Below are 15,760 nucleotides of genomic sequence, written 5' to 3' on the forward strand. Positions count from 1 at the left end.
CTAGGAAACACTATGCCAGAAACCCTATTTGCAGACGCGACTCAAAGCTCATCGGAGATGAAAAATTTGCTGCACTATGTAGTTTAGGAAGCTAAGGTCCTAATCCAAGGTTGTTGGGAGTGAAAATATTAGACATTTTTGGAGATGCTGTTAGGAGGAAGACATCGAAGCACACTGTTTCTTCATGTCTTAGCCATCATAAAATGAGAATACAAAAGAGGCCTATAATTAGGATTTACTCGCGCTTTTGTATCTAGAGGAATACATGAACTTCTTTGGCACAAAAATTCAACTTTGGCGAAAATTTGGAACGATTCGATTTTATGTCCGTCCTCACTGAAATTAATGGAATTCATCGAATCTCAGAATCCTACCCGCATGGATGATGATCGGTACCAGGATTTAACACCATCTCTGTAGTGAACAATTAATGTATACGGCATTGAATCCACTATAGAACTCTAGAATTGGTAGTTGTGCGGCAACATTAATTAACGATATAAGTTCCTAGCTACACCTTATATTGCAAAAAAAAAAAGAGGCTTAGGAAGCACATGGCAATATTTTGTTCAGCTTTATTGTATACCTGGAACATAATAGGGAAGACAGTACTGTAATGTAAGTGTTGATTTTGCTCTGAGTGCTTCAATTTATGGTGTTTTCATAAAATGTAAATACAAAAACAAAGCTTAAATTTGTCCCGAGCACATTCCTAGTAGATAAATCTAACTGAGATGAAAAATATCGATAACAATACGCAGCACGGAACTATAGATGTGGAATCAAATTACGTACGTTGGTAGCACAATGTTGGGGGCAGGCTGAATGGTGAATGCATGAATGTGACAATGAATGGTGTGTATCCCATATGTTCGGTATGGATGAGGTCATTATGGTGATTTCTGGCTCTGAAATCTCAGTCAGCACTAGCTCTCACATGTAGCAGTCTCACCACCTTGGTACTATTTGTATAACACAAAACCCATGACATAATATATCTTTTAGAAAAGGGAATAAATTTGTAAATGAAACGAAAAGTATCAGGTCCTCCAAAAGGCGTACTTGATGCATGCATGTAAGCCTCCTATATGTATCTGTGGTGCTTGGTCATCAACCGCATGGAGAAAGTTAGCGTATGCTAGCTAATATAGAAAAATTTACAAACAGAAAGCAGCTTGAAGAATTAGGAATTGAGTTTTGGTATCTAAATTATTTTTGTTACACTGAGCAATCAGTTCTACCTAGTCCTATGTATTATTTTTGGGAAATTCTGCATATTAGAGGTTAATTCCGATGTTAAAACCTAGTGCACGATTTGAATTTCTTCGTTCTGTAGTTGAGAATGGGCGCACTACAGCACAAGTGATGACTGGGAGAGATTTTTCTGAGTTCGAAATGCATCTCAATTTTCTTTTAAAAAATGCATCTCTCTCTCTCTCTCTCTCTAGCCCCCCCTTCTCTCTCTCTCTACTTTACAGCGGATGATGAGGAATCGTTTCTGTTTCATAACTTGCGGAGAATTGTCTGAAATCTAGACTAGGGTGATCAGAGGGAATGTTAGACCCCAGTGATTTGAGTTTCTTCTGTGGCTAAGAATTTTTTTTGGAAGAAACTGTAGTTAAGAATGGTTGAACTACAGCAGAGAAGAGGTGACTGAGAAGAGATTTTCCGGAGTTCAAAATGCATCTTGTGAGGTGCAGGAAGTCTTGTGAAACAACCGGAGTCACGAAGTTTCGTTTATTTTTGTCATTGTTCGTCGTCCCATGCCCGTAGCGAACACCTCTCTCTCTCTCTCTCTCTCTCTCTCTCTCTCTCTCTCTCTCTCTCCTCTACCCTGGCCAGGCCACGGCCGGAGCGCCTGTCTTTTTCTCTCAGCGTCACGCAGTCCCCGCGGCACTACACGTAAACCAAGGAAACGCCCCGCCCCTCCCCTGTCGTCATTTCATTCCTCTCTTTCTCCCAGACAGGCAGCGCCCCAGCCGCCGTCTCCCACCCGTAGATCTCCGCCCCGCCGCCGTAGCCCGTAGTTCCATTTTGTCCCGGCAGCCATAGATGCTCCCAGACCTCGCTCCCTCCGTCACGCCGGATAGCTAGCTAGGCGTCTCCAGCTCGATCCGATTGAGCCCGGGAGGGGAGCCCGGTCGATCGACAGGAGCAGGAGCTTCTTCCGCGCGTGGGCCGGAAAGCAGCCAGCCGCCACTCGGGACAGAGGAGACGCGCCGCCGGTAGCTGCAGAGGAGGAGCTAGCGACGCCGGCCGCCGGAGAGGAGAAGATCGCCGGACGGCCGCAGCCGTCGTCGCCGGTAATTTCTTTTTTTAATTTTGTACTCATTTATTTTCCTATGGTGTGTAAGTTTGTTACTGAAATCGATACAAGAGTACGAGACACGACCTACCTAGCTAGTAGGTGGACCCACGGAGCGTCGTCTCAAACCCTAACGGCGAGCAGCCCGTCCGCCCTCGGCTCACGCCGTCACGCGTGCGCCCGATCTGAAAATGGCCACGAAAGCAGCTGGCCAGTTTGGCCCTTCTTCGGTAGCCGGCGGCTCTCGTGCTCCTGCTGGTGGCCGGCGTGGACAGCGCGCACGAGCCATTTAGGACCAGGAGAGGAGGTGGAGTGGCGGCGGGTGGCTCGAGCCTCGGTAGGCGTGGACACTGGACAGAGGGTCACAGCGCAGACCGCAGACGCAGACAAGGAAGGGGGGCGTGCGAGCTGGGCGCTGCCCTAGGGCCCCCAAAATCATAGGCAAAGGCGTGCACGTACAGCCCAGCCCAGCCCAACACCCAGTATTATAGCGTATAGACAGGCCGACAGCGAAGCCGCGCGCGCGACAGCTCAAGTCGAAAATCGCCGCGTGCCTGCCAGCTCGGACAGTTCGCCAGCTGACTAAGCTACCGCCTCCGAGCCGAGTAGCCCGGGCGACTGTTTTTTGCATGTCGCCCTGGTGACCAAATTACTGGAGAGAGACGGCACCGGCTTGGACATCATTGGCTGTCGGACGCCTTCTACACAAGCACACATACAGAAACTTGCCAATAAACTATCCTTTCTGCGTAGCTTGTAATAACTTCCTAATTCGTTTCATCAAAAAAAGAAATCCTAATTCAACTGGAGTCTACGACATGCACTTTTGATTTATCAAGGACGACAAATGTAAACACGTATACTGCCTCAGTTCTGAAATACAAGGCATTGAACGGTTCAAAATTTGTACTTCAATATAAAACATTTTGGGACTTTTAAATAAGTATTAAAAGAAATTATTTAATTTTTCTTAGCTCTTAGCGGCATACTTACCTTATTCCTTCCTCCCCTATTTAATTTTAGGAACTGGCTGGTAAACAAAGAGCTCTCGGAGGGTACATGCGTCTTTTATTCTTTCCCTTAATCTGTCTTAAAATTGCTATAATACCTTATATTACAGGATGAAGGAAGTACTGATTAGCACTGTATATATTGTATATATGTTTGCCCCTATACGATGACACATGCTCATGCTTATGGTACATGATGGAAACCTCCAACTCCTTTCAACCGCTAAAGCTTGCCTACAAACAAGCTAGATCAATTCCATCACATGCGAAGCCGGTCGACGATCGTTGCTCGAGTTTGCCAGGGGCAGAATGTGGGGCTACATATAGCTAACAGGTGACGAGGCGGACGGGCCGCTGTCGAACCAGCTGAATTAACCCGCCCGTACCAGGCAATCATCATCAGCAGTGGCACGGACGGAAAGCTACAAATTAAGCACATGGGCGTACCCGTGTATTTTGCACTCTACTTATTGGCATGATCATACTATTAAGTGCTCACGTACTCCCGTTGAAAATGTTCGTAAAAAGATTAACCAAAAATATGTGCGGTAGATGATGCAACACATAAACCCTATTCTAAAACTACACTACATATATATCCTATGTGTAGTTTCACCTATATTTGCGATTTAAACACAAGTTTTTGACTTTTACCAAAACAACCTTTATGTATATGAATCCCACTTCCCTTTCCTATCTATTTAACACTAAAGAACCTTTATTAATTTATAATTATATAAAAATAACCCTTTTTCTTAGCATTTAAATTTTTTAAACATACTTTCACCACATTTTGCATATAATTCCATACCAAAATTTATGGTATGACAACACTAATTTCCTGAGTGTCACAGCGTTCCCCCCTAAAAATAATCTCGTCCCGAGATTCCGGAACAAGATGGAATTGAACAATCAAGTTCGGAGGTTGGCTTGAAAGAAGTCTGGGTAATTATGCTGAAGATAAGATTTGGTTTCCCAGGTTGCTTCCTCTTCTGTGTGATGGTTCCACTAAATCTTGAACATCCTGATGGTCTCTCTTCTAGTGCTTCTCTCTTTGGTGTCTAGTACTTTGATTGGATGTTCTGTATAGGTTAGATCTGATTCGATTTCGATAGTCTGAGGATCGATGATTTCAGTAGGAACCTTGACACATTTCCTAAGTTGAGATATATGGAAGATGTCATGGATGGTCGTTAGTGGAGGAGGAAGTTGAAGACGGTAAGCTACGGGTCCACAGATTTCAAGGATTTCAAAGGGTCCGATGTATCAAGGAGCAAGTTTCCCTTTTACGCTGAACCTTTGAATACCTCGGGTAGGAGATACTCGAAGACATACGAAGTCTCCGACTTGAAACTGTAATGGTCTTCTTCGTATATCAGCGTAGCTTTTCTGCCGAGATTGGACTGCCTTGAAGTTGCTCTGAATAGTCTTCACCTTTTCCTCTGCTTCAGTGACAAGGTCCGGTCCAAAGATTTTACGCTCGCCGGTTTGTGACCAACTCAGAGGAGTTCGGCATCGGCGACCGTATAATGCTTCGAACGGGGCCATCTTGAGACTAGTTTGATAGCTGTTGTTGTAAGAGAATTCTTCCAACGACAAACATTTGTCCCAATTCTCTTGTCATACTGAAGGACACAGGCTCTAAGCATATCTTCCAGAATCTAATTTATCCTTTCAGTTTGTCCGTCTGTTTGAGAGTGATATGCGGAGCTTCGAATTAATTTAGTTCTAAGAGCATGTTGCAGTTGCTCCCAGAACCGAGCAACAAACTGTGCTCCACGATCTGAAATGATCGTCTTGGGTATTTCATGAAGACGAACGATTTGATCCAGATAGATTTCCGCATACTTTTTGGCATTATATGTAGTATGCACACGAAGGAAATGTGCAGTCTTGGTCAATCGATCAACGATTACCCAAATGGAGTCATGTCTCAAACAAGTGTTGGGTAAACCAACAATAAAGTCCATACTGATATCCTCCCATTTCCAAGAGGGAATAGAGAAAGGTTGAAGAATACGAGCAGTTTTCAGATGACTGGCTTTGACTCTTTGGCAGATATCACATTTTGAGACATACTTTGCAATTTTCCGCTTCATACGAGTCCACCAAAAGTTCTATTTCAGATCCTGGTACATTTTCGTACTGCCAGGGTGCATAGAGAATTTGGATAGGTGGGCTTCATGCAATATCTGTTTACGGAGTTTATGGTCCTTAGGTACAACGATACATTCATTGAACCATAAAACTCCTTCTGGATCTACTCAGAAACACTTATACTTTCCTTCTCCTTGTGTTATCTTCTGTTTAATGATTCTAACCCCTTTATTGTGCTATTGTGCTAGAACAATGTCATCCCGAAGTGTAGCTTCAACTGAGAGGTGATTCAGATTGCCTTGAGGAATGATCTCAAGATTGAGTTTTCTCATCTCCTAGCAAAGCGTTTCATTAAAAGCCTCTACTGATAAGCAAGAACAATGTGCCTTGCGACTGAGTGCATCTGCAACAACGTTAGTCTTGCCTGGATGATAGTGTACTTCCAGATCATAGTCTTTGATAAGTTCTAGCCAGCGTCTTTGCCTCATATTCAAGTCTGCTTGCGTGAAGATGTACTTGAGGCTTTTGTGATCAGTATAGATATGACACTTCGCACCCATCAGATGATGTCTCCAGATCTTGAGTGCATGGATGACAGCTGCGAGTTCAAGATCATGGGTAGGGTAGTTCTTTTCATGAACCCTGAGTGCTCATGATGCATATGCAATTACTCGGTTGTCCTGCATAAGCACACAACCAAGTCTAGTTCCTGAAGCATCACAGTAGATATCGAAAGGCTTTGAAACATCTGGTTGAGCTAGGACTGGGGCAGTTGTGAGATGGGCTCTGAGAGTGTGGAATGCGTCTTCGCATTTTTGATCCCAAGAGAATTTGACGCCTTTCTTTAGTAGTTCGGTCATAGGTTTGGCTATTTTGGAGAAGTCGAGAATAAAACGACGATAATAGCCCGCTAGACCAAGAAAGCTACGGATCTGATGGACTGATGTTGGAGGTTTCCAATCCATCACTTCTTGTACTTTACTGGGGTCAACAGATATACCGTCACCAGAGATAGTATGGCCCAAAAATTTCACAGTGTCTAACCAGAACTCGCACTTGGAGAATTTAGCGTATAAGTGGTGGTCTCTTAATCGCTGAAGAATGACATGAAGATGTTTTGCATGATCTTCTGGATTTTTGGAGTAGATCAGGATATCATCAATGAAGACCACAACAAATTTATCGAGTTCTTGCATGAAGACAGAATTCATGAGATACATGAAATACGCTGGGGCATTGGTGAGACCAAATGACATGACCATATATTCGTAGAGTCCATATCTGGTAGAAAAGGCTATTTTTGGGATGTCACTTGGCCGGATCTTAATTTGATGATAGCCGGAACGAAGATCGATTTTTGAGAATACCTTAGCACCGGCTAATTGATCGAAGAGAATATCAATGCGGGGTAGGGGATATTTGTTTTTTATCATCACCGCATTGAGAGGACGGTAGTCCACACATAGCCTTAAGCTATTATTTTTCTTTTTCACAAATAAGGCTGGACAACCCCATGGAGACACACTCGGGCGAATGAAACCCTTATCGAGGAGGTCCTGGAGTTGGATTTTTAACTCGGCCAACTCGTTAGGAGGCATATGATAAGGTCTTTTGGATATGGGAGCTGTGCCAGGTTGGAGTTCTATGACAAACTCAATATCTCAATCTGGAGGCATTCCAGGCAAATCATCTGGAAAGACATCTGGGTATTCACAAACAATAGGGATATCCTTTAACTTGATCCCTGTTGCAGCATAGGTGCAAGAATTGATGTACTCCCGTTGCGGAAGATAGAGAATGGTAGGTTCATGTTCGGGTGAATTTATCTCCATGGTTCGGAAAGAAATATCTAATGACACTTGGTGTTGGGTCATCCAATTCATGCCTAAAAGGACATCCATTCCTTCTAGGTCCAGTAACAGCAAATCCGTTCTCATCAGGTTTCTACCCATTTGAATTGGTACACTTCTACAAACTTGGTTGGAAGAAATTTTACCGCCAGGAGTCGCTATCATATAGGTCCCACTAGTAGGATAAAAGTCCAAGCCTAATTTTGTTCCACACTTGGAACTGATAAAGCTATGGGTGGCACCAGAGTCAAAAAGAACAATTACAGGTTGATGGTTGATAGAGAAAGTACCCGTCATTATTGGTGTCCCCTCGGGGAGTTCGGAGAGAGTGGTGAGGTTCACCCTTCCCTGGCGGACTTGGACCACTTGCTTCTTTCCCTTGCCCTTGCTAGCTGGGTTGGATGTTTGCCCTTGGAAGGATCTCCTGGGTTGAGGACAATCCTTAATGAAGTGGGAAGGGCTTCCGCAGTTGAAACAACGGTAATTGTTGTTTCCATGGTTAACTGGCGGAAAACTCGGCCGCGGACCCTGTTGTTGTTGCTGCTGGGGTTGTGGTGTCGGTGGTTGATTGAATTGGGCTTGCGGAGGTGGTCTGGCTACCCATCTGCCTGGCAAGTTGCTTTGAGGCGGTGCTCGGGTAGCAGTATTCTGGACCAACCGATATCTTGGCGGTTGTGTTGATGAAGGTCCCGTGGGTGTCTTTCTTTTCTTCTCTGCCCGATGGGCTGATATGCAGTCCTCTTGAGTGATAGCCATGTTGACCAACTCGTTAAAATTATCGGCCCTTACCAAATTCAGTCATTCTTTAAGTTTGGTGTTCAGGCCTCGACGGAAACGATCACATTTGCGGGCATCAGTGTCCTCATGGTATCCCGCGTATTGGCACAAGTGGTTGAAGACTTGTGCATACTGCATGACGGTGTGGGTTCCTTGGGTCAGATTCAAAAATTCATTGAGCTTTCGCTCAATGATGTGACATTTAGGTAATTAGAAAATAGTGACGCTAGATTTTGATACTATACATGTATGCTTATTTGTATGCTTGCTATAGAATATGTGAGTAGCACAAGAGGCTAGGGGTATATTTGTAATTTCTATAAAATATAGGCTCTTAAGTGTTATTTGGGTTAAATAGAAGGTAGCTCTAGAACCTAGGGGGAAAAAATCATGCTTAGTGTTTAATTTTCATCTTTGTAGAAAGAAAAGTAAAAAAGGGAGGTTAAATCTTAAGAACAATGGGTTTGTGGTGGAAAGGTAAGGATTTATGTGTAATTAGCACAAAAACTATAGGGCTTTTATGCAGAGTAAATGCTGTATAAAAGTAACTTGTGTGTTTACTTGAGGGCTAATATGTAAAAGTGCTAGTCATCATGACATTCCTTAAACATTTGCAAATACACCAAAAGTTTGATCAAAATTTCCCTTGGTAAAGACAAGGGTAATTCAAATTCTACTTTGTTCAAAATTTAACATGTTATACTGCAAACTTTGGGTTTTTGAAGTTGATCCCTAAATCTAAATTGTAGATCTTGAAAAACTCTACAACTTTCTTTTTGGGCACTTCCTCACTAGATCTCTAGATTAGTGGGAAATCTTTCTTTTCTGTGGGGTCCCTGTAATTCTTCTGTTTTGCAAACCAGTCCTCGGACCCCCTCCCCTCTCTTCTTCCTCCCCGAGCACCTACTCTTCTGCTCTGTTTTTCCTCTGCCTCCCCTGTCGCCGGCGCAGTATGCCGCCCCTGGCCACCGCTGTGCAGGCCGCCGCCATCCACCTCCTGCTCCTTCCCCACCCACGCGTCATCTTCTCCTCGGGCCCGGCTCTGTCTTCTGCCCCGCTGTCCTGCTCCGAGCACGCCACGGCTCCCCCGAGCGCCCGCTGGCCGCCACCTCACCACCGCCGCATTTACCACACGAGCTCGCCTTATCCATCCCTCTCTTCTGCTCAGTAGCATCAGCAACTCACACTCGCTTCGTTTGCACCGCTATCTTACTTGCCAAACCCACTCCGAGCTCCCTTCGCCTCCGCGGCCCAACCCCTTCCTCTGGTGAACTCCGGGTCACCGTGGGCAGCCACGTCCCGGCCGCCATTGCCCTCACTGATCCCTCCGGAAGCTCCCCCGATACTTGCTTGTACTTCCCAGCCCCCAGCCACCTCCCAACCCTGGCCAAGGAACCCTCCCGACCAGCACCGCCCGCCGCCGCCTCCTGCCCGCCGTGGGCCGGTCACCTCGGTCACCCCCGCACCACCAAGACCCTACGGCCGGATTCCCTGTGACCTAGTGAAGCTCCCCGGCCTACCCCACGCCACCTCCGACCACTGGACCGCCGCTTCCACCACTCACCTCCACCGCCGGCCGCCTGCCTCTGCCGTGCCGCCTCTACCAGCCACCCCGCACCAATTCCAAGCATCCCCAGAATCAATGATGCTTGACGACGGAGATTATGAGTTGGTCTTAGGACAAGACCAAGGGTTTTCTGAAGACCCAACACAAGCCGTCGAGGAACTAATTGAAGCCCCGAACCAAAGTTCAGAAGTCTCTGACACTCCTGCCCCCAACCCCACTCAAGAAGGCAAGCCCCGATGCATATCCCAGTATTTCAAATTATTACCATTTCATTATTATGATATATATCTTGCATTACGTCTAGGAGTTGAGATGAAACCCTAGTTGCATAAGATCTTTGGAATCCAATGTATTGTACCGAGTCCTTATCGTTTAGATGCTCTGCTAAATAGGGCCGGTAAAAGTTGGGTGATTTCCTGTCACTCGCGCGATATAGGAGTTGCATGTTTACAATTCTACAACCATTATAAGGATGATGGACAGGGTCATGTGCTGTATCATGACCTGAGGATTACCCTATCTGTTTTGATAAAAGTTTTAAGGTCGAAATGTGTGGTAGTGGTGGCTAAGTGTTTGAAAGTACAAACCACATGCCGCGAAATATGGTAAGCGGTAAGCCTAGTAACCAATCGGCCCGGCAAGTGGGCATACCTCCCACCACTCGATTAATTTGGTTTTTCTCACGCACCGACCTGTGGGAGTACGTTCTGCATGGCAGACACGAATACGGGTTTTGTAGTCGCGCTACAGACGTATGTCCTGCACGAGTGATGTGCGTACGGTCCTGCAAGTCGCTTGTGGTGGCCTGCCCACGATCCGGAATGAAAGGCAAACGGTTGCTTCGGAACATTCTGTAGATGTTCCAAGCGTGTGTGTTAGGTTTACCTTGCAAGGTTAAATTCGATTCGGATCGTCCGCCTCTCACGAGGATTGAGACTGCTTATCTCTTTTGCCACATCGAGTAAAAAGTGAAATGTTCAATGGAATAATTTTGATGGATGAGAATACTACCTTGCTTGCTTAGTATAAGTGCTTACCTAGAGAACTAATCAAACTAGAATCTGAAAGCTAAAACTTGAAATTAAGTTATACTCTTAGTTGCTTTTCCGCTGAAAATAACCCAGAAACCTTGCAATACCTTCATGAGTCTAGTTATGGGCTAAAGTATACCCAAACTCGGGTAAGCCTTGCTGAGTATTAGAATACTCAGCTTTGCTAGTATCTGTTTCAGGTATAACCTTCGAGAATCCCACGGACAACCCTGTGTGGCCAACGTCCATTCCTTTTGGCTGGTCCGTGGATTGGGACCCGTCCCCGGCTGGCAGCAACCCTCTGGAGTGACACCAGGCCTTGGGCTAAGCATGGTGTCCAACTTCGCGACGTGCGTAGTCGCGTAAACCTTTCTTTCTGCTGTGAGTTTGGACAAGCTGTCCCGCTTGTCAGTTTGAACGCTGGTTTTATAAGTTTACTTACGCGTAAACTTGGTTTGTAATAATGTTTGATTATCTGTAAATTAAAAGTTGATGAGCTGTTCTGCGATTGTAAACTCGCCTTCGTGCGAGGTAAACCTGCTTCGATCCTGTTGAACCGTGGTTGTATCGGGCGGAGACCCGACAGACCAATGGATTGTTTCGTTTGAAGTGCGTTAAGATAATAGCAGTTGTAAAGTGATCATTAGCGCACTTGAGCCGGAATAATTCAGGCGGTTCTGCCACAAATGAGTCCTTCAGGAATGTGGTGCGCTCTGAAAGTGGTCCGAAACTCATCCCAGGTCACAATATGACCAGCTGGCTGCATGGCATGATAGTGATCCCACCAGATGCGGGCAGTGCCACGGAGTTGCTGGGCTGCAAAAAGCACCTTGTTCCCATCCGAACATGGGGCAGACAATAAGGCGAACTTGGACTCGATGGTACGGAGCCAAGCGTCGGCGTCAAGGGGCTCATCCGCCTTATGGAACAGTGGAGGCTGGGTACTGAGGAAGTCTTGGTAACTAGCCGATGGAAGTTCCTCTCGGCCTCGGGATTGGTGAGGATATTGGCCCATTTGAGCCTGCACAAGCTAGTTGAGGAGTTCGGTTTGTCGGGCTATGACCTCGGCCAGATTTGGCGGAGCTGGTGGCGGTTGCAGGGAACCGCTAGCTTGATCGGGTCTAAAACCTTCTGGAGTTCCACGAGTAGCTCCAACCATCTGAAACAAAGGAGATGTCCATTATTATCAGCCTCTCCTTACTCCAATTTTCAGACGATACGATATGACTGAGCGGATATACAAATGGTGAAATATATTTACCCTGCTGAGGACTCACAAGGTAAATGGAATAAGACGAATGATTCTGATAACAGCAAAGGCTGGAAATCAGATGGATATTTAGAATACTAGACCAAAACTACCACAAGACCCTTAATGATACTATACTAAAGATAACAACCCTCTATACGTCCTTAAACAAACAACACACACATTGCATTTGTATATTTAAGGATGGACTATACATGCACGTACGATTCGACCTCACAACCAAAACAACTGCTGAATATCTTCGGACTTACCTTCTTACCTCACGATCGCAAGTGTCGTTACAGAATATAAGGTTGGGGTTATGCATGAATTTAAGTTTTGACAGAAAGTAGTGCTGCAGGTCAGAGCTACCTATATATATACATATACTAATAGCCACCTGATCATTCCCATATAAATCCCTAGGGCTTTGCGTTCTAAGCACAGCCTTAACGGATCCAACGCACGTTGTAAATTCATTTGTTAAGCAAATTTTATCCTGAAAACACTTTTTAAGAGCTACTGCAGTTGTAGAGGTAAACCTACAGCTCTGATACCAGCTGTGGCAGAACCGCCTGAATTATTCCGGCTCAAGTGCGCTAGTCATCGCTATACAGCCGATAATAACTCAATGCACTTCAAACGGAACAACCCATTGGTCTGCCGGGTCTCCGCCCGATACAACCACGGTTCAACAGGATTGAGGCAGGTTTACCTCGCACGAAGGCGAGTTTACAACGCGACAGCTTATAATTCACAACATATTAAACGTTATTACAAACCATTCCAAACTTTAGGTAAATTTATACAAACATTTTTAAAGTAACAAGCTAAAAACTTGCTCAGGTTTACAGCGGAAGGGAACATAAACACGCGACTACACACGTCGCGAAGGTTGACACCGTGCTCAGCCCAAAGCCTGGTGTCACTCGGGAGGGTCACTGCCAGCCGGGGACGGATCCCACTCCACGGACCAGCCAAACAGAACAGAAGTTGGCCATGCAGAAATATCCGTGGGGTTCTTGAAGGTTATACCTGAAAATGATACTAGCAAGACTGAGTATACTAATACTCTGCAAGACTTACCCGGGATTGGGTATACAGCCCGTAATTAGACTCATGAAGGCTTGAAAGGGGTTCTGGGTTTATTTTCAGCTGAAAAGCAACAAAGAGTATGGTCTACTTTTAAATTTTAGCTTTCAAATTCTACTTGATTAGCCATTCTAGATAAGCACCTATACTAGACAAGCAAGGTAGAGATTAACATTCATCAAGATTATTGCATCAATAGTTACACTTCTTACTCTATATGGCAGAAGGAATAAGCAGTCTCAATCTCCGCGAGAAACGGACGATTCTGAATCGAATTTCAACCTTGCAAGGTAAACCTAACTCACACGCTTGGAACATCCAAACATCGTTCCGAAGCAACCGTTTCCCTCATATTCCGGATTATGGATCAGGGCCACCACAAGCGACTGCAGGACCGTACGCACACCAATTGTGCAGGACATACGTCTGTAGCGCAACTACATGACCGTATTCCTGTCTGCCTTGCAGAACATACTCCCACACGTCGGTGCGTGTAAACATAAAATAAAAGTCGAGTGGTGGAGACATGTCCATTTGCCGGGCCAATCGGGTACTAGGCTTACCGCTTTACCATATTTCGCGGTATGTGGCTAGTACTTTCAAACACTTAGCCACCACTACCACACACATTGACCTTATCAACTTTTATCAACACAGACGGGGCAAACTTCCAGGTCATGTCATTGTACATGACCCCGTCCATGATCCTTATAGTGACTGCGAAATGGTAAACATTCAACTCCTATATCGCGCGTGTGACAGGAAATCACTCGACTTCTACCGATCCTATTAGCAGAGCATCTATGCGATAAGGACTCAGGTACAGTACATTGGTTCCTAGGATTCATGCATCTAGGGTTCCATTATAACTCCTAGACTTAATGCAAGATATGATATATAAGTATAAAATTGTAATAATTGAAATACTGGGTGATGCATCTGGGCTTGCCTTCTTGAGTGGGGCTGGAGGCAGAAGTGTCAGACACTTCCGAACTTTGGTTCGGGGCTTCAGTTAAATTCTCGGCGATGATGGTCAGATCTTCAGAAAATCCTTGGTTTTATTCCAGGTCTAGCTCGTAGTCTCCATCGTCGAGTGTCCTTGACTCTACATGATATGCAATGATTTAAGTGAGATGGTTCTTAAGTTATAGATTTTTAGTTCACAATAAAGTTACAATCCAACAAACAAACAATCATAAACTCATGTAGTAAGGAGATGGGGTTCCAAACTATCATCTATACCTAGGTTATGTCATTCAAGGGAATTACTTTGAAGTAATTCGACAAGTTTAACTTCTATTTTGAAAACCATCAAGAGTCTAATCTTGAATTTTTGTGGATAAGTTTATTTCGCTTATGGTGAAGTTTTCATAATTTTCTGGAAACAGAAACTAAAATATTTGAATTTGAATTCAAACTTCAAGTTTAAATTCAAATCTTAGGTAAATAGAATTTTAAAGTCTTGAAAATTTAAATATGAACTAATTACTAACATATTAGATTATGGTAAAAAGATCTAAATAAATAAGCCTTAGGAACAAGCCTAACCAAACTCAAATTCCTTTAAATTTGATTTGCACAAGTTCAAAAGAACTCATACTACAAAACAGTATTGAGCATGAAATTTTTATACTAGCCCACACATGATTTAAAGATGCTTTATAGCAAAGATCACAAGAAGATAGGCTAGTATGTAGAAGTTATGTACAATATACCTTTTAACCTTAGGTTTAAAATAGATTCAAAAGTATTTAGTTTCAAACCAAACTTCATTAATAAAAGTTGTATAGTTTGAAATCTAGTTTCCAACAAAATTAGTTTGGCAATTTTTGGATTTTTGTACAATTTTCTACGAATTTTATAAGTCTGCAGCTTGTTCACATGAAATAACAAAACCCTTTAGGGGGGGTCCTTAGTCTTTTGCACATAGGTCCCTAGAACAGGAAATCTATTCGCATATGTGCCCCTGCCAGCCCTCGACGGCGGCCGGCCGGTCTGCTCCGGCACGTTCCCACCGGCGGCGAGGTCACCGGCGGGGAGGGACTGGCTTGGCACGACCTACGGGATGTGGGGAGTTGGTTGGAGGGGGTTGTGCTCGATGGGCAGGGGCGGAGCACGGCCGGCGACGAGGAGGGGCGGCGGCCGCGACGGCGTGCCGACGTTCCCGGCGAGGGGCCGGCGAACACGAGCAACCAAGGCGCACAAGAGCACCAGGGGGAGATAAGGATGCGATTCCCGTACTTAATTTGGCTGAGGAAGTGGTGGAAGTGGGTAGTCGACGGTGAGGTCGTCCGCGGGCGTCTCCGGTGAGGGGCGACACGGGGTCGGAGCAATTCCGGCGAAGGAGGGCCGGAAGCTGGACCGGATCAGGTCGGGGAGCTAGTGGAGGAGGTGAGGGAGCGCTAGGCAGCTGGAATTTGGGCGAGGTGGAGCGGTCGCGGCGAATTCCGGCGAGGCGCGCGGGGTGAGCTTCGGTGTCGCGAGGAGGAAGAAGAGGAGATCAGGCGAGGGGATGGGGTTCAGGTCGGGCTTTAAAGGAGAGCGCGGCTCAGTAGAAGATAGGGAGAGGGAGAGCAGTCACGGGGCCGGGCTCAGGACGGCGAGTGGCACTGGCGTGCCCTTCGGATGCGTGGCAGCCGCTCGGCACCGGCGGCCCGACGTGGCAGGACGAAAGGAGGACAGCGCGGGGTCGGGGAAGGCGGCGGTGAGGCAGGGGAGGGCACGTGGACGGGCTCAGAGCGGTGCAAGGGCGGCGGGGGTGCTGCACATGGTCGGGATAGCG

The sequence above is a fragment of the Panicum hallii genome, chromosome 8 (genome assembly GCF_002211085.1).
Source record: "Panicum hallii strain FIL2 chromosome 8, PHallii_v3.1, whole genome shotgun sequence".
NCBI lineage: Eukaryota > Viridiplantae > Streptophyta > Magnoliopsida > Poales > Poaceae > Panicum > Panicum hallii.